This window comes from Chelonia mydas, chromosome 14 (genome assembly GCF_015237465.2).
Source record: "Chelonia mydas isolate rCheMyd1 chromosome 14, rCheMyd1.pri.v2, whole genome shotgun sequence".
NCBI lineage: Eukaryota > Metazoa > Chordata > Testudines > Cheloniidae > Chelonia > Chelonia mydas.
This window is the reverse complement of record NC_051254.2, coordinates 41,741,880-41,761,394: the sequence shown is the minus strand read 5'-3', so window position 1 is coordinate 41,761,394 and position 19,515 is coordinate 41,741,880. Positions and strand designations below refer to the sequence as shown.

At 60.6% G+C, this 19,515-nt stretch overlaps 1 long non-coding RNA gene across 2 annotated transcripts in view; it reads left to right on the top strand.

Annotated features, from left to right (window-relative positions):
• Positions 1-19,515, top strand: part of LOC119567612 — a 37,006-nt gene that overhangs the window by 11,955 nt on the left and 5,536 nt on the right. The window contains exon 2 of one of the 2 annotated variants that reach the window (XR_006285943.1): positions 226-323. This is a non-coding gene — a long non-coding RNA (uncharacterized LOC119567612). Of the gene's footprint in view, positions 1-114; positions 324-19,515 lie in introns of those variants that run through there. The other variant, XR_006285942.1, reaches the window with a different exon arrangement.

Sequence of the window (19,515 nt, the reverse complement as noted above, 5' to 3'; positions counted from 1 at the left end):
GTGGGGAAGGGGCGGGGGCCATGGGGAAGAGGCGGAGCAGGGGCTGGAGCAGCACCCAGCTGCCCAGGGCACCTGGAAATTTGGTGCCCCAAATTTCCCGGTGCCCTACGCAGCTGCATACTTTGCGTATGGGTAGAGACGGCCCCGCCAATGTGGTATGTAGAGTATGTCAATTGCTATTTATACTGAGCCATTGTGCATTCTTTATTTGATCTCCTCCCACAGTGAGTTGGCTGAAATGACCTCTGCCAGTTTCCAACCCAGTCCACCCGTTGACTGAGTGAGGTGGAATGTAGGAGGACAATGGAGAGTTAGACAGTGAGGTATGATTAATGTCTGAGTTTCAAGGGGCAAAGCATGCAGTTAAATGGTGATTTCTATTGGTTTATGTATTTGTCTGCGTTCCACTTCAATAACCTTAGAGACAAATTTTCTAAAGTGGTCTCCGTTGGTCTAACTGGTCTCATTGAAGCCAGGGTGGAGAGCGTTTGAGAATCCCACCTTTGATCTTTAGTTAATAATGCTTTTCATGTGGTCAATAAGTGATCCCGCTAGGTCTGAGAAAATACCCACCTGCAGCTTTTAAATGTTCAGGGCCGAAGGGACACTGTCAATATTAACTCAGCTCCAAGGGGAAGCTTTGGAAAACAAGAAGCTCTTTTCTTACGCCCAACGGCAACGTTTCCACAACAGAGCTAGACCTTTAGAAACCAAATAAAAGGATGTTGTGTGTAAACAGCTGTGTTTGAAATGGAAACAATGCGGAGCTAAGAACCTGACAGCAGCACGTAGATACAAAACTAAAAAAACCTGCACCAAAACAAAACACTCTACACAAAACATTCTTCTCTTGTGAAGACAATGAGAGAGACAGACACGGAACAGGTGTAAGTCACATTGCTCAATGTGACTGGAAGGTGCTCAGATACAACAGAAGGCACAATCAAGCCCCTTTATGTGGCAAGGATAGCCGCAGACAATGGAGGCATCTGCCCAAGGACTAGGCTGCCTGGCAGGTCACAGCTGCGCCATGTGGGCTGAGGTCCCTGGATACAAACACTGGCTCTAGCTTGTGTGTGTTTTAAGCCAGGGAGCCAGGAGCAGCAGTTGTGAGTGTGATCTGAAAGGGAGCAGAGAGACGGGGCTCCTTGGGCACAGAGCTTGCTGCAGGGGGAGACTTGGGAATTTTTGAGAAAGGAAACTGCCCGCGACTGTTTGTTGCTACTGTGGTCTGGGAAACAGGACTTTAGGCACAGTTTTTGTCTTCTAATAGAAGCAACTCTCTGGGGTCCTGATTGGCTAGTAGCTTGGACCAAAGAACGAAAAATGATAACCTGTGACAGAGCCAGGAACTGAATCCAGGTCATCGAGTTTTCAGCTAATGCCTTAACCAAAGACCACGTTTAAACCACTAGATGCTAACGAAGATCAATGCCGATGAACCAGAAAAGCCAACTATTGAGCACAAACAGTGGGGGAACATAGATATTTGGAACGTTGCCTCAGGAAGGGTCTAAAGCACAGAATTGCTCACCTGTCCAAAGTGACATATGTTCGTGACTGCCGACAGAAACTTAACATAGAAGTGGTGAGATTCTTTTGTTATCGGTTAACATGTTGCCCATGGACTTCCCAGAAAAAAAGAAGTAAACAAAAAAGTATAGAGAACAAAAACCAGATATACTTGCCTAATTCCCCATTTGGTGCTCACATTCATCATCACATGACTATATGGAGCCATAAAGTTCCCCACATTGATGGTCAACAACCAGCTACATTCAGACTGCTGGGCAGAGAAAAAAAAGTATATAAAATATTGTACCTCTTTAATTGTATCCCCCATACACACTTTGTTTCTTACTTGTTGTCACGGAGTCCCCGGGCGATGCTCTGGAACTGCTCCCTACGAAGCCAGGCAGGACTCTGGGGAAGTCTTCTTTCTGTGAGCAGACTGTCTCCAGGACACACAGCTCACACAACTTCCGCCTTCCTGGGTCTGACCTCGGAGCATTCAGCATCCTCTGCCCCTCCGTGCGCTTCCACAGTGAGTCTGGCCAAGCCAGAGGGTCCTGCCCCCCAACTCCGCCATCAGACGTGACTCTCAGCCAGCCAGTAAAACAGAAGGTTTATTAGACGACAGGAACATGGTCTAAACCAGAGCTTGTGGGTGCAGAGAACAGGACGCCTCAGCTGGGTCCATTTTCAGGGGCAGTGAGCCAGACAACCACGTCTGCACTTCACTCCATGTCCCCAGCCAGCCCCAAACTGAAACTCTCTCCAGCCCCTCCTTCTCTGGGCTTTGTCCCTTTCCTGGGCCAGGAGGGCACCTGATTCCTTTGTTCTCCAACCCTTTAGCTCTCACCTTGCAGGGGGGAAGGGCCAGGCCATCAGTTGCCAGGAAACAGGGTGTCGGCCATTCTCTGTGTCCAGACCCCTGCACACACCTGCCCTCTAGGGCTCTGCAATGATCATACACCCTTATCCCACCACCTAGATACTTAAGAACTGCATAGGGGAAACTGAGGCACCCCCACAATATTCAGAGGAAACATTAAGAACAGTCCCACTTCGTCACACTTGTCATCTCTCAGTGTAAGTTTTCCATGTCTTCCTAGTGTTTGTACAGTGTCTAACACAGTGGGGTTCCAATCCCCACAAACACCAGCATCATTCAGGTATTTGCTAATGTCTGTAGAAGTAGCGTATGTGTGTTTATGCATGTGCGTGCATGCGTGTGTGTGGATTGGTATTTATATTGAATAGTTGAGTGTGTAGAGCATATAAATTTGACTTTACTGTACAGACTGCAGAAGTGAGAGGTCTGTGGTATGTGCGGTGGGTATACAGGACTGTAAAGGTGTTAGCAGTTAGGACTAGTTGAACATTTTCTACTGAAACTGTTTTTTGATGGAACATTGGGATTTCAATTAAATTAAATTTCACGCGAAAAGGGTCTGTTTCCCGTGGAAAATTTAGACTTTTTGTTGAAAAGCTGAACACCCAAAAATGGAAAGGTTTTGAGTTTTGGCTGAAACCCCAAATATTTTAGTTTGAAATTCTGCTGCGGAGCATCATGGGAGCTGTAGTTCATCTGCTTCATGTCCCTATATGGGCAAGGCTCACCAGACAGACTTCATCTCTTGTGATGCACTGCAGCCATGGGTCTTCCATGATGCACTGAGGCAACTCCCCAAGAGGGGAGACCGTGGTGCATCTTGGGAGATGTAGTTCAGTCAGAGAGCCCGGACTACAGAGGAGAATGGGAGCATTATTATTTGTATTATCATAGCACCTAGGAAGCCTAGTCATGGACCAGGACCCCATTGTGTTAGGCGCTGTACAAACAGAACAAAACAACAGTCTTTGCCCCAAAGAACTTACAATCTTATTACATGATGGTTACAGGAACTTTAAGTATCTGAAAGAAAACATGCAGTGAGAGACAGTCCCCGCCCCAGCTGAGATCAGGGCCCCATTGTGCTGGGCGCTGCACAGACACACAGTGAGAGATAGTCCCTGCCCCACAGAGCTCACAATCTACATACACAAGACACACATGGTGGGGGAAGAAAGAATAGTGCTGCCTTTGTATTGTACAGATGGGAAACAGAAGCACAGAGCGTTCAAGAATTTGGCCATGTTAGAATAATCCTAGGATTAAATGTAACATGAACAAAGCCCGGTGCCCTTGCCCATGGTACAATCATATTAGTTAATAGCTCTAGTGTAAAACACACCTTAACATATCAGGAACCAAAACTGGATTTCTTGATCGTAGTGCATGACCTTAGCCACACAACCATCCTGAGTTATAAGAATCAGGCTTTGTCATTTTTCTCATTGTATACTGAAATACAACAGTAAATAAAATGAAATGAAAACCCAGCTTCTGTCTGAAATGTTTAAAAATCTGCTACTGTTACATGTAGTGTCTGTGCTTCCTGAAAAATAAAAATTAGAAGCAATTGTTGTATCTACATTTTCAGTTGATATCGATTCTTTCTTTCATTCATTTCACTCCTCCCACCATGAACCCTTATCCTGCAAACCTTTAAAAACACACCGGACTTTGCTCACATGGATTCAGTGTGACTGCTCATGTGTTTCAGGTTAACTCGGCATTGTTGGCCAGCACTCATGATTTTATCATAAGTGTTGTGGTACTTGGAGGCAACTGGTGCCAGGGTGTGTGTGCTGGGTGGGGGGCGGAGAGGGGTAGGGGGCAGAGTGGAGGGCACCTGGGGGCACCCAGCTTTAGCAATTAAAATTTGAGGGAGGCCCAGGGGAGGGTCAATGATCCCATCTAGAGGATCACATGACCCCCCCACTTCCCCCCCCATGAGGCAGCAGGATGGGAAGGTGATGGGGGTAGCATGTGTCACCAAGGGCATGATGGGAAGGGGACGGGGGCTGCACAGGGGTCACTGGAGGCAGGAGGGGAAGAGGTCACAGGGCTGCAGGATTTGCGATACCAGAGATAATTAGGGTGACCAGATGTCCTGATTTTATAGGGACAGTCCCAATATTTGGAGTTTTTTCTTATATAAGCCCCTATTACCCCCTACTTCCTGTCTGAATTTTCACATTTGCTATCTGGTTACCCTAGGGATAAGACATCTGCCAGCTCGCTCTTTCCCCAGCTGTGCTGACTTTGCAAGGCAAAGGAGAGACAAGTGTCAGTGAAAGGAAATTTTGAGCAGTAAATTCCTCTGGTCTCTCCCATAAACGCCCCAGCCCGCACCACGCACAGGGAAGATCGCTGAGCATGCAGGGGCTGGTTTTAAAGTCAGAGTTCATTGCTGTGTAAGCGATTTCTCTATTGCTGAGGCTTCTTCAGCTATGCGGCTTTTGCCTCTAGGAGCCTGTTGTGGGCTGGGGGTGCTGCGGGGGAGGGTCAGGGGCCTGAGCGTGACACTGCTTTAGCAGCTCCCTCTCCAGGGAGCAAACTGCGGCATTTCCCCCTGTTCCCAGCAGGGGTCAACATGCAGCTGCACGGCCCCATGGCGGAGCTGGGAGAGGGACCATTACCCTGAGGTAACATTACCCTGATCCTCCATACGGGGCTCTCTCTGTGGGTTAGTGCAGTGGTGAGAGCCTGCGCCCACCTCCTGCCTTCCCACTTTGGGGGTGGGTCACGTGTTCCTTGTCCTGCCCCCCATCTCCGCAGCAAGACATATGTGTCCACCAGCAACTTAATCCTGTGCCCTAGGGTGACCAGATATCCCGATTTTATAGGGACAGTCCTGATTTTTGAGTCTTTTTCTTATATAGGCTCCTACTACCCCCCACCCCCATCCCGATTTTTCACATGTGCTGTCTGGTCACCCTACTGTGCCCCCTTCCCTGATCCTGCCAGTCTCAGGCAGCCAGGGAGCAGCCCCTCTGCCCCATGGTGCCACTCACTGGGGTTACTGCTCCTGCCACCAGGGGAAGCCCTCGGGGAGTGTTGCATGTCACGGAGAGGGCAGAGCTCATTGTGATGTGGGTGGGAAACAAGAGCTTCAGGGGTCCAAAAGCCCCCAGAGAATTCCTGGCCCTTCCCCTCTGAGTGGGGATTTCAATGGTCCCTTAATGCCTGATGCCCTTTGTTCTTCCTTTCCTAGCAATCTTTGCTAGCCCTGCGGATTGCTAATCTATGTTCCAGCTTTGAACTGGCCAGCAGCCGAAGGCATCATTATATAACCAGCATTTGAGTTTGTTGCCAACACAAACTCCAAAGGAACCTGTCTGTCCTCATTTCAGTTACCAGTAAACAGGATTACAAACTTTCTGGGTATTATACAAGTCAGAACAGATCTCGTTAGGAGAGATCATTCAGAACGCTTATCTTTGGAATGTGAGCCCTGCTGGTTTCCCTTTCCCATCACCGTGCAAGGGTCCAGGGAACAGTCCGTAAAAGTGAAAGGCAGGGCATTTAAAATGGGGCTTTTTCAACTCCCTGGGGCAACTGGCCTGTCGAACTCCCAGCCACACGATCTCATCATAGCCAAGGGCTTTACAGCCTTCAGACAGGGCACTGGACATTTATCGGCAGAATGGGGAGATCCTGAGGTACCACAGTCACTACAATGCAAACAGGTTTGGGAGGGATCTACCCATCCTGCTTCAGGGCATGAGCAGAGGTGTACTGGGGGAGGGGTTGTGTCCCTCCGTGGCCCCCTCTCTCCCTCCTTTCCTGTCCAATATCCTGGGTGATCCTTCTCCTGCCCCCATTCATGCAGCAGGACCTTGATGGCTTGTGGGGGCGAAATCCTGCACCCCCACCCTTGGAGGCAGGCAGCAAGCCCACAGCAGCACTTGCTGGGCTCTCTGCTCCTGGTGCCCTGGGGGGCACCCTGGGTGCCATCAGCAGGGAGTGGGGTTAACCTGCGTCAGCCCGCACCCTCTTTCGTCACAGGTCCCCCCTCCTGGGTAGTTAATGGCCCCTCCCCACACGGCAAGGATAGGAATGCACAATAGGCCGTACTGGGGTCTCTCTCCAACAGGGGGGTCTCCCTCAGCTTGGCTTGTCCCTTGAGGCGGTCCCTGAGCCTATGTGCTGAAGGGGCAGACGCTCTATCCCGGCCTCTGGCTGAGCTCAAGGGCTGCAGAGGGGAGGCAGGATGGCCCAGTGGTTAGGGCACCCGTCTAAACCCTTCTGCTAGGAGTTAGAGACATGGGTTTAATATCTGACTCTGCTACCGACTCCCTGGGTGTCCTTGATCAAGTCACTCAGCCTCTCTGTGTCTCCGGTCCCCACGTGCCAAAGGGGGGTGGCTGCATTTCCCTCCCTGGCAGGGCACAGTGAGGGTGACGTGTTGACTGCGAGGTGGCCCTGGGCACCACGTTAGCTAGAGCCCCTGTCTCCTTTAGCCTAGGGAGCCTCAGCTCAGCAGGGCTCATTTTGGAGCCTTGGGACACCCAGTGCAAGGGAGGAAAAGGGGGAGGTGCCCCATAGGACCCGTCCCCGCTGTGAACCCTTACTGCAGGAGGCTCTGGGCTCTGCAAGCCTGAGCAGAGAGGTCCTTGGGGCAGGGCCCAGATGTTTGTACAGCCACGACTGGGGCTCCTAGGTGCTACGGGGACACCCAGAAATAGGAACACAGCGGGGCTGTAACTGAGCCTGTCCGTCTGGTTCCTGCCTCCCTTGACCGACTCCCTGCTCTCTGGAGGGATGTGATGTTTGCAGCCCTGACACAGCCAAGCTCATCTGTCTCCAGTGATCACGTTGGTTTTCTGCTCTAAGCCGTGAACGCTGGATGCACCCGCCTGTTTTTCCGGCAGATGTTATCCCCAGCTGTTTCTGTTATTTCTACTCGGCGCCGCACAGAATTCTAGAGGGCTCAGAGGGGCCCCGTGGGCGGCTCCCTGCCGGCGGTAGGGGGGCAATGTTATTGCCGGAGTGGGTGGGGGAGGTTCTGTGGCAGGGGAGATGCAGGACATCAGAGCAGAGGTGCTCCTGGGGGGTCCCTTCTGGCCTGGCGGCCGGTGGTGAAGAATCGGGGCTGCGCACCGCCGGGGTGAGGGTGGCCTGGCTCTGCTGATGAGCGCGCTCAAGAGAAGAGGAGGGTCCCGTGCAGTCTGTTTGCCAGGAGCCGTGTGTGGCCCCCAGACCCCCCACCCCCACCCCCCCACGCACACACTCACACAGCAGATTCAGATCACACCAGGCGAAGCTCGGCTCTGTGGGTGGCCTGGGAAAGGGGCAGGGCGGCTGCAGGAGGAAGCAAAGAGCAGGGGAAAGAAGAACCGGGTCTCCCAGCATTGGGGGCTGAGGTGACAGTGGGGAAGGAAATGCAGAACCAGGGTCAGGGGTTTGGACTAAAGGAATTAGCAGAGGGTGGGAAAGGGGGCAGGGCTCGGGGGGGGGGGGGAGGCAGCTGCAGATGGATGCAAAGGAGATGAGAAGGGGGCAGTGTGGGGGCAGGGCTGCGGGGGTGCAGCTGCAGGTGGATGCACAGGGTGTAGGAAGGGGGGGCAGGGCTGGGGGAGGGGCAGTTGGGGGCAGGGCTGTGGGGGTGCAGTTGCAGGTGGATGCACAGGGTGTAGGAATGGGGGGGCAGGGCGGGGGGAGGGGCAGTTGGGGGCAGGGCTGTGGGGATGCAGCTGCAGGTGGATGCACAGGGTGTAGGAATGGGGGGCAGGGCTGGGGGAGGGGCAGTTGGGGCAGGGCTGTGGGGGTGCAGCTGCAAGTGGATGCACAGGGTGTAGGAAGGGGGGGCAGGGCTGGGGGAGGGGCAGTTGGGGGCAGGGCTGTGGGGGTGCAGTTGCAGGTGGATGCACGGGGTGTAGGAATGGGGGGCAGGGCGGGGGGAGGGGCAGTTGGGGGCAGGGCTGTGGGGATGCAGCTGCAGGTGGATGCACAGGGTGTAGGAATGGGGGGCAGGGCTGGGGGAGGGGCAGTTGGGGGCAGGGCTGTGTGGGTGCAGCTGCAGGTGGATGCACAGGGTGTAGGAAGGGGGGGCAGGGTGGGGGGAGGGGCAGTTGGGGCAGGGCTGCGGGGGTGCAGCTGCAGGTGGATGCACAGGGCGTAGGAATGGGGGGCAGGGCTGGGGGAGGGGCAGTTGGGGGCAGGGCTGCGGGGGTGCAGCTGCAGGTGGATGCACAGGGTGTAGGAATGGGGGGCAGGGCTGGGGGAGGGGCAGTTGGGGCAGGGCTGTGGGGGTGCAGCTGCAGGTGGATGCACAGGGTGTAGGAAGGGGGGGCAGGGCGGGGGGAGGGGCAGTTGGGGCAGGGCTGTGGGGGTGCAGCTGCAAGTGGATGCACAGGGTGTAGGAAGGGGGGCAGGGCGGGGGGAGGGGCAGTTAGGGCAGGGCTGGGGGGTGCAGCTGCAGGTGGATGCACAGGGTGTAGGAATGGGGGGCAGGGCGGGGGGAGGGGCAGTTAGGGCAGGGCTGCGGGGGTGCAGCTGCAGGTGGATGCACAGGGTGTAGGAATGGGGGGCAGGGCTGGGGGAGGGGCACTTGGGGGCAGGGCTGCGGGGATGCAGCTGCAGGTAGATGCACGGGGGGTAGGCATGGGGGGCAGGGCTGGGGGAGGTGCAGTTGGGGGCAGGGCTGCGGGGGGTGCAGCTGCAGGTGGATGCACAGGGTGTAGGAATGGGGGGCAGGGCTGGGGGAGGGGCAGTTGGGGCAGGGCTGCGGGGGTGCAGTTGCAGGTGGATGCACAGGGTGTAGGAATGGGGGGCAGGGCTGGGGGAGGGGCAGTGGGGGGCAGGGTTGCGGGGGTGCAGCTGCAGGTGGATGCACGTGGGTAGGCATGGGGGGCAGGGCTGGGGGAGGGGCAGTTGGGGTCAGGGCTGCGGGGGTGCAGCTGCAGGTGGATGCACAGGGTGTAGGAAGGGGGGGCAGGGCGGGGGAAGGGGCAGTTGGGGGCAGGGCTGGGGGGGTGCAGCTGCAGGTGGATTCACAGGGCGTAGGAAGGGGGGGCAGGGCGGGGGAAGGGGCAGTTGAGGGCAGGGCTGCGGGGGTGCAGCTGCAGGTGGATGCACAGGGTGTAGGAATGGGGGGCAGGGCTGGGGGAGGGGCCGTGGGGCAGGGCTGCGGGGGTGCAGCCGCAGGTGGATGCACAGGGTGTAGGAATGGGGGGCAGGGCTGGGGGAGGGGCAGTTGGGGGCAGGGCTGCGGGGGTGCAGCTGCAGGTGGATGCACAGGGTGTAGGAATGGGGGGCAGGGCTGGGGGAGGGGCAGTTGGGGCAGGGCTGCGGGGGTGCAGCTGCAGGTGGATGCACAGGGTGTAGGAATGGGGGGCAGGGCTGGGGGAGGGGCAGTAAGGGGGCAGGGCTGTGGGGGTGCAGCTGCAGGTGGATGCACAGGGTGTAGGAATGGGGGGGCAGGGCTGGGGGAGGGGCAGTTGGGGCAGGGCTGTGGGGGTGCAGCTGCAGGTGGATGCACAGGGTGTAGGAATGGGGGGCAGGGCTGGGGGAGGGGCAGTTGGGGCAGGGCTGTGGGGGTGCAGATGGAGGTGGATGCACAGGGTGTAGGAATGGGGGGCAGGGCTGGGGGAGGGGCAGTTGGGGGCAGGGCTGCGGGGCTGCAGCTGCAGGTGGATGCACAGGGTGTAGGAATGGGAGTCAGGGCTGGGGGAGGGGCAGTTGGGGGCAGGGCTGCGGGGGTGCAGCTGCAGGTGGATGCACAGGGGATAGAAATGGGGGGCAGGGCTGGGGGAGGGGCAGTTGGGGCAGGGCTGCAGGGGTGCAGCTGCAGGTGGATGCACAGGGTGTAGGAAGGGGGGGCAGGGCGGGGGGAGGGGCAGTTGGGGCAGGGCTGCGGGGGTGCAGCTGCAGGTGGATGCACAGGGTGTAGGAATGGGGGGGCAGGGCTGGGGGAGGGGCAGTTGGGGCAGGGCTGTGGGGGTGCAGCTGCAGGTGGATGCACAGGGTGTAGGAATGGGGGGCAGGGCTGGGGGAGGGGCAGTTGGGGGCAGGGCTGCGGGGGTGCAGCTGCCGGTGGATGCACAGGGTGTAGGAAGGGGGGGCAGGGCGGGGGGAGGGGCAGTGGGGGGCAGGGCTGGGGGGGTGCAGCTGCAGGTGGATGCACAGGGTGTGGGAATGGGGGGCAGGGCTGGGGGAGGGGCAGTTGGGGCAGGGCTGTGGGGGTGCAGCTGCAGGTGGATGCACAGGGTGTAGGAATGGGGGTCAGGGCGGGGGGAGGGGCAGTTAGGGCAAGGCGGGGGGGTGCAGCTGCAGGTGGATGCACAGGGTGTAGGAAGGGGGGGCAGGGCTGGGGGAGGGGCAGTTGGGGACAGGGCTGGGGGGGTGCAGCTGCAGGTGGATGCACAGGGTGTAGGAATGGGGGGCAGGGCTGGGGGAGGGGCCGTGGGGCAGGGCTGCGGGGGTGCAGCCGCAGGTGGATGCACAGGGTGTAGGAATGGGGGGCAGGGCTGGGGGAGGGGCAGTTGGGGGCAGGGCTGCGGGGGTGCAGCTGCAGGTGGATGCACAGGGTGTAGGAATGGGGGGCAGGGCTGGGGGAGGGGCAGTTGGGGCAGGGCTGCGGAGGTGCAGCTGCAGGTGGACGCACAGGGTGTAGGAATGGGGGGCAGGGCTGGGGGAGGGGCAGTAGGGGGCAGGGCTGTGGGGGTGCAGCTGCAGGTGGATGCACAGGGTGTAGGAATGGGGGGGCAGGGCTGGGGGAGGGGCAGTTGGGGCAGGGCTGTGGGGGTGCAGCTGCAGGTGGATGCACAGGGTGTAGGAATGGGGGGCAGGGCTGGGGGAGGGGCAGTTGGGGCAGGGCTGTGGGGGTGCAGATGGAGGTGGATGCACAGGGTGTAGGAATGGGGGGCAGGGCTGGGGGAGGGGCAGTTGGGGGCAGGGCTGCGGGGGTGCAGCTGCAGGTGGATGCACAGGGGATAGAAATGGGGGGCAGGGCTGGGGGAGGGGCAGTTGGGGCAGGGCTGCAGGGGTGCAGCTGCAGGTGGATGCACAGGGTGTAGGAAGGGGGGGCAGGGCGGGGGGAGGGGCAGTTGGGGCAGGGCTGCGGGGCTGCAGCTGCAGGTGGATGCACAGGGTGTAGGAATGGGGGGGCAGGGCTGGGGGAGGGGCAGTTGGGGCAGGGCTGTGGGGGTGCAGCTGCAGGTGGATGCACAGGGTGTAGGAATGGGGGGCAGGGCTGGGGGAGGGGCAGTTGGGGGCAGGGCTGCGGGGGTGCAGCTGCCGGTGGATGCACAGGGTGTAGGAAGGGGGGGCAGGGCGGGGGGAGGGGCAGTGGGGGGCAGGGCTGGGGGGGTGCAGCTGCAGGTGGATGCACAGGGTGTGGGAATGGGGGGCAGGGCTGGGGGAGGGGCAGTTGGGGCAGGGCTGTGGGGGTGCAGCTGCAGGTGGATGCACAGGGTGTAGGAATGGGGGTCAGGGCGGGGGGAGGGGCAGTTAGGGCAAGGCGGGGGGGTGCAGCTGCAGGTGGATGCACAGGGTGTAGGAAGGGGGGGCAGGGCGGGGGAAGGGGCAGTTGTGGGCAGGGCTGCGGGGGGTGCAGCTGCAGGTGGATGCACAGGGTGTAGGAATGGGGGGCAGGGCGGGGGGAGGGGCAGTTGGGGGCAGGGCTGCGGGGGTGCAGCTGCAGGTGGATGCACAGGGTGTAGGAATGGGGGGCAGGGCTGGGGGAGGGGCAGTTGGGGCAGGGCTGTGGGGGTGCAGCTGCAAGTGGATGCACAGGGTGTAGGAATGGGGGGCAGGGCTGGGGGAGGGGCAGTTGGGGGCAGGGTTGCAGGAGTGCAGCTGCAGGTGGATGCACAGGGTGTAGGAATGGGGGGCAGGGCTGGGGGAGGGGCAGTTGGGGCAGGGCTGTGGGGGTGCAGCTGCAGGTGGATGCACAGGGTGTAGGAATGGGGGGCAGGGCGGGGGGAGGGGCAGTTGGGGGCAGGGCTGTGGGGGTGCAGCTGCAGGTGGATGCACAGGGTGTAGGAATGGGGGTCAGCGCTGGGGGAGGGGCAGTTCGGGCAGGGCTGCGGGGGTGCAGCTGCAGGTGGATGCACAGGGTGTAGGAAGGGGGGGCAGGGCTGGGGGAGGGGCAGTTGGGGGCAGGGCTGCGGGGGTGCAGCTGCCGGTGGATGCACAGGGTGTAGGAATGGGGGGCAGGGCGGGGGGCAGTGGGGGGCAGGGCTGCGGGGGGTGCAGCTGCAGGTGGATGCACAGGTTGTAGGAATGGGGGGCAGGGCGGGGGGAGGGGCAGTTGGGGGAAGGGCTGGGGGGGTGCAGCTGCAGGTGGATGCACAGGGCGTAGGAATGGGGGGCAGGGCTGGGGGAGGGGCAGTTGGGGGCAGGGCTGCGGGGGTGCAGCTGCAGGTGGATGCACAGGGTGTAGGAATGGGGGGCAGGGCTGGGGGAGGGGCAGTTGGGGCAGGGCTGTGGGGGTGCAGCTGCAGGTGGATGCACAGGGTGTAGGAAGGGGGGGCAGGGCGGGGGGAGGGGCAGTTGGGGCAGAGCTGTGGGGGTGCAGCTGCAAGTGGATGCACAGGGTGTAGGAAGGGGGGCAGGGCGGGGGGAGGGGCAGTTAGGGCAGGGCTGGGGGGTGCAGCTGCAGGTGGATGCACAGGGTGTAGGAATGGGGGGCAGGGCGGGGGGAGGGGCAGTTAGGGCAGGGCTGCGGGGGTGCAGCTGCAGGTGGATGCACAGGGTGTAGGAATGGGGGGCAGGGCTGGGGGAGGGGCAGTTGGGGGCAGGGCTGCGGGGGTGCAGCTGCAGGTGGATGCACAGGGTGTAGGAATGGGGGGCAGGGCTGGGGGAGGGGCACTTGGGGGCAGGGCTGCGGGGATGCAGCTGCAGGTAGATGCACGGGGGGTAGGCATGGGGGGCAGGGCTGGGGGAGGTGCAGTTGGGGGCAGGGCTGCGGGGGGTGCAGCTGCAGGTGGATGCACAGGGTGTAGGAATGGGGGGCAGGGCTGGGGGAGGGGCAGTTGGGGCAGGGCTGCGGGGGTGCAGTTGCAGGTGGATGCACAGGGTGTAGGAATGGGGGGCAGGGCTGGGGGAGGGGCAGTGGGGGGCAGGGTTGCGGGGGTGCAGCTGCAGGTGGATGCACGTGGGTAGGCATGGGGGGCAGGGCTGGGGGAGGGGCAGTTGGGGTCAGGGCTGCGGGGGTGCAGCTGCAGGTGGATGCACAGGGTGTAGGAAGGGGGGGCAGGGCGGGGGAAGGGGCAGTTGGGGGCAGGGCTGGGGGGGTGCAGCTGCAGGTGGATTCACAGGGCGTAGGAAGGGGGGGCAGGGCGGGGGAAGGGGCAGTTGAGGGCAGGGCTGCGGGGGTGCAGCTGCAGGTGGATGCACAGGGTGTAGGAATGGGGGGCAGGGCTGGGGGAGGGGCCGTGGGGCAGGGCTGCGGGGGTGCAGCCGCAGGTGGATGCACAGGGTGTAGGAATGGGGGGCAGGGCTGGGGGAGGGGCAGTTGGGGGCAGGGCTGCGGGGGTGCAGCTGCAGGTGGATGCACAGGGTGTAGGAATGGGGGGCAGGGCTGGGGGAGGGGCAGTTGGGGCAGGGCTGCGGGGGTGCAGCTGCAGGTGGACGCACAGGGTGTAGGAATGGGGGGCAGGGCTGGGGGAGGGGCAGTAAGGGGGCAGGGCTGTGGGGGTGCAGCTGCAGGTGGATGCACAGGGTGTAGGAATGGGGGGGCAGGGCTGGGGGAGGGGCAGTTGGGGCAGGGCTGTGGGGGTGCAGCTGCAGGTGGATGCACAGGGTGTAGAAATGGGGGGCAGGGCTGGGGGAGGGGCAGTTGGGGCAGGGCTGTGGGGGTGCAGATGGAGGTGGATGCACAGGGTGTAGGAATGGGGCGCAGGGCTGGGGGAGGGGCAGTTGGGGGCAGGGCTGCGGGGCTGCAGCTGCAGGTGGATGCACAGGGTGTAGGAATGGGAGTCAGGGCTGGGGGAGGGGCAGTTGGGGGCAGGGCTGCGGGGGTGCAGCTGCAGGTGGATGCACAGGGGATAGAAATGGGGGGCAGGGCTGGGGGAGGGGCAGTTGGGGCAGGGCTGCAGGGGTGCAGCTGCAGGTGGATGCACAGGGTGTAGGAAGGGGGGGCAGGGCGGGGGGAGGGGCAGTTGGGGCAGGGCTGCGGGGCTGCAGCTGCAGGTGGATGCACAGGGTGTAGGAATGGGGGGGCAGGGCTGGGGGAGGGGCAGTTGGGGCAGGGCTGTGGGGGTGCAGCTGCAGGTGGATGCACAGGGTGTAGGAATGGGGGGCAGGGCGGGGGGAGGGGCAGTGGGGGGCAGGGCTGGGGGGGTGCAGCTGCAGGTGGATGCACAGGGTGTGGGAATGGGGGGCAGGGCTGGGGGAGGGGCAGTTGGGGCAGGGCTGTGGGGGTGCAGCTGCAGGTGGATGCACAGGGTGTAGGAATGGGGGTCAGGGCGGGGGGAGGGGCAGTTAGGGCAAGGCGGGGGGGTGCAGCTGCAGGTGGATGCACAGGGTGTAGGAAGGGGGGGCAGGGCGGGGGAAGGGGCAGTTGTGGGCAGGGCTGCGGGGGGTGCAGCTGCAGGTGGATGCACAGGGTGTAGGAATGGGGGGCAGGGCGGGGGGAGGGGCAGTTGGGGGCAGGGCTGCGGGGGTGCAGCTGCAGGTGGATGCACAGGGTGTAGGAATGGGGGGCAGGGCTGGGGGAGGGGCAGTTGGGGCAGGGCTGTGGGGGTGCAGCTGCAAGTGGATGCACAGGGTGTAGGAATGGGGGGCAGGGCTGGGGGAGGGGCAGTTGGGGGCAGGGTTGCAGGGGTGCAGCTGCAGGTGGATGCACAGGGTGTAGGAATGGGGGGCAGGGCTGGGGGAGGGGCAGTTGGGGCAGGGCTGTGGGGGTGCAGCTGCAGGTGGATGCACAGGGTGTAGGAATGGGGGGCAGGGCGGGGGGAGGGGCAGTTGGGGGCAGGGCTGTGGGGGTGCAGCTGCAGGTGGATGCACAGGGTGTAGGAATGGGGGTCAGCGCTGGGGGAGGGGCAGTTCGGGCAGGGCTGCGGGGGTGCAGCTGCAGGTGGATGCACAGGGTGTAGGAAGGGGGGGCAGGGCTGGGGGAGGGGCAGTTGGGGGCAGGGCTGCGGGGGTGCAGCTGCCGGTGGATGCACAGGGTGTAGGAATGGGGGGCAGGGCGGGGGGCAGTGGGGGGCAGGGCTGCGGGGGGTGCAGCTGCAGGTGGATGCACAGGTTGTAGGAATGGGGGGCAGGGCGGGGGGAGGGGCAGTTGGGGGAAGGGCTGGGGGGGTGCAGCTGCAGGTGGATGCACAGGGTGTAGGAATGGGGGGCAGGGCTGGGGGAGGGGCAGTAGGGGGCATGGCTGGGGGGGTGCAGCTTCAGGTGGATGCAGAGGGTGTAGGAATGGGGGGCAGGGCTGGGGGAGGGGCAGTAGGGGGCATGGCTGGGGGGGTGCAGCTGCAGGTAGATGCACAGGGGGTAGGCATGGGGGGCAGGGCGGGGGGAGGGGCAGTTGGGGGCAGGGCTGCTGGGGTGCAGCTGCAGGTGGATGCACAGGTTGTAGGAATGGGGGGCAGGGCGGGGGGAGGGGCAGTTGGGGCAGGGCTGTGGGGGTGCAGATGGAGGTGGATGCACAGGGTGTAGGAATGGGGGGCAGGGCTGGGGGAGGGGCAGTTGGGGGCAGGGCTGCGGGGGTGCAGCTTCAGGTGGATGCAGAGGGTGTAGGAATGGGGGGCAGGGCTGGGGGAGGGGCAGTAGGGGGCATGGCTGGGGGGGTGCAGCTGCAGGTAGATGCACAGGGGGTAGGCATGGGGGGCAGGGCGGGGGGAGGGGCAGTTGGGGGCAGGGCTGCTGGGGTGCAGCTGCAGGTGGATGCACAGGGTGTAGGAAGGGGGGCAGGGCGGGGGGAGGGGCAGTGAGGGGCAGGGCTGCGGGGGTGCAGCTGCAGGTGGATGCACGGGGTGTAGGAATGGGGGGCAGGGCGGGGGGAGGGGCAGTGGGGGGCAGGGCTGTGGGGGTGCAGCTGCAGGTGGATGCACAGGGTGTAGGAAGGGGGGGCAGGGCTGGGGGAGGGGCAGTGGGGGGCAGGAGAGCTCTGTGCCCAATGGATCACTCTCTGGACACAGAATCACAGGGCTGGATCCTGGCAGGTGCTGAGCTCCTCCGGCAGGGCTCTGAGCGCCCCAGCGCCAGGCGGGGTGGGACCTGGGGGGGGAGCTGTTCAGGTTGCTCTGTAATGACCACACTTGCAGCCATGGAGCTGCCCGCCCGGCCTAGGGCAGTGCAGATCCGTGCAGGGTCTCTGCTCGAGCGGCTGGATGGGCCAATGCAAGTTCCTCATTTGCAGCCGGGGGGGGCGGGCGACATGGGTCTCGTGCAGGCCCACAGGTCGGCGCGGCCCACGTGGGCCCCTCTTCTCTTTTTCCAGTGGCCCACGCGGAAATTTTCCTGTGGTGCCCCCCCCCCCAGACCCCGGGGGCGCCCTTTTCATTTCTGGTTTGTGCTGCGTGGTCTGCAGTTTTCTTTCCCTGTTTGTGGTTCAAGGCCAGTATTCATGACAGAGAAACACACACTCAGATCAGCAACCTGTGGCTGAGGCCACCCGCTTAGTAACGGCTGTGGTGGGAAGTCAGCCTCATTTTGTAAAAACACAGGATGACTTGTGGCACCTTAGAGACTAGCCAATTTATCTGAGCATAAGCTTTCGTGAGCTGCAGCCCACTTCAGCAGATGCACGCAATGGAAAATAGGTCATAGGCAGCTTTTTATAACAGTGGCTCGTTGTTTTCTCGATGTTTAATCATTTTCACTTCTCTGTGTGACTGTCATGCGATAACAGGAAAGAGGAAACGAACGGGGAAGTGGGTAAAATGTGATGGTGACACCACAAAACTTAGCAGAGGATTCTGAGGGGCAGGGATGGGACATGAAATGACTTGCAATCTGGTCGGTTTCTAGTGGATTCTGTTCCTTTGATCTGGGACAATGTGTCAGTAAGAGGGACCGAACCCCAGACTCCTCTGCTCCCTGTGGGTGTTACCAGGGAGCTGGGAAACCAGCATTTAACCAGCTGGGAACATCTGCTGCTGCTTCTTGTCCCACCCGCATGTCCGGGGCGGATTCCCCTCTGCCCCACGGCGTGTGGCATTTACACCTGCATGCAGGAGGGGGGATCATTTGCGTGGGGTGCAGTGCTGGGAGGGAACTCATTGGGTGGCATTTTACATGGGATTGGCACAGGGGTAAATGTTGAGGTCAAGTGGAGGGCCGGGGAGGTCGAGGTCCCCAGGTTGGGGACAAGGAGTTCCGGAGTCTGGGCTAGGAGGCTGCACGCTTCATAGCTTGTGTAGGCCGAGCTCACCGCACACACCAGGGGCTCTTTGCCTCCCTCCGTTCCACCCCACTAGCTCCTGGGGACGGGGGAGACACCCTCGGTGTCAAAGTCTTCCTGCAAATTCCCACATCTGCCCCTGCCAGCGGTTGTGTGTGGCCCCCCATTGTCCCCATACCAAAGGTGATAGGACAATTTAGTTGGGGATTGGTCCAGCTTTGAGCAGGGGTTTGGACTAGATGACCTCCTGAGGTCCCTTCCAACCCTGATATTCTATGATTCTATGAATTTCCTGCAGTATTTTTTGGGAGATCTTATTGAATTCAGCATCAGTATCTTTGGAGTCCTGTGTAAGCAATGCAATGTTTATGTCTGAAATGCAAAGGTTTCATGTTACCGTGGGCCTGGATGAGCAAAGCACTGTCCTGAACGACCTCCAAGGCGAGGATGAACTTTTGTGACAGTGTAAAGTGGATTTCCTGGGAAGTATCTAGGGGGAGGTGAATTCAAACTTCTCCCTCCCCTCTGTCTCAGCCCTTTGAAGCTCTGCCCAGAAGAGAGGGCAACTGTGTGCAGAGAAACTGTTCTCAGGGTCCCCAGCTGAAAGACCCAAACTCTTTATTCACAGATTCATGGGGGTGCTGGTTCTGAGCTAACAGCTGTTATGAACTTGCACCCCCAGGAAAACCTATCTGTGGGTTTGAAGGACTGACCCTGGCCAGATCTCTTGTTGGAGTTGGGGGGTGATCTCTGGTGAGCTGGTCACAGGCCAGGTTCTGTCCTATGTTTTCTCTGTAATGCTTTTACCTTAAGAATAAATGTGCTTGCTTGGAGAGCGCTGGGTGATAACTTCACTATAGACAATGACACTGTTTATAGCCTCTGAGGAGAAGGCACAGCCGGCCTGGTGAGCCAGTCTGGCTGGCTGGGGAACTTGCAGCAGAGGTAGGGAACTGTGCAGCCTGGAAAAACCCCAGTCAGGAGGGAGAGAGACCCAGGCCTCTGCCCAAGAGAGGTGGGGAGCCGGGATCCTAGAGTGGGTGCCCTTGGAGGACCACAGAGGGGGGATACAGGTGCAGTTACCCTGAACTATGACCCCAAAGTTTCCCATTTTCCCCCATGCTAGCGGTTCTGGATGCTCCCAATTTCCTCCACGCCAGGGGGTCTGGATGGCTCCCCTTTTGTCCCATACCAGCTTTCCCCAGTCTCCATGACAAGGGGTTCTGGCTAATAGTAATGATCTAATGGTAGCTTCTGGACTTACCCTGTATGGATCTATGAAAACAACTTTGAAATGTTTTGCCCTTTTGTCAATTTATTGACCAGTTCTAGGGTTTGGGAGTCAGGGCAAAGTGTAGAATATTGGGAGTACATACAGTATTGTCAGCCCATGTGCTCAAAAATTATGGGCCAGGCCCCTCAAAAACACGAAACTCTTGAAAAGCATAAGATTTCAAAAAATAAATAAAAGTTGGGTTCTGTATATTTGCATTCTGGTTTCTGAGCCTTTGGGGTCATGTTTTCAAGATTTTCCTCTGGTTCCACCAGGGCTAGACACGTACATTTTCCCTTAAGGCAGAGGTCCCCAAAGTGTGGGGTGTGCCCCCCTACTAGGGCGCGATGAGACATTTGGGGGACACGGTGGGTCCAGGCCAGCCCCCCAGGGGGCAGCGTGGCAAAGAAGCGCAACCAGTCCCTACCCGCCGGGGGTTCTACTCCAGCCCAGCCCTCAGCTGTGGCCCTGGCTCCCACCCCACTGCGGCCCCCGCTCCCAGCCTCAGTCTGTGGCCATGGCTTGGTCCGCGGACCTGCTCCTAGCCCCATCCCCATCCCT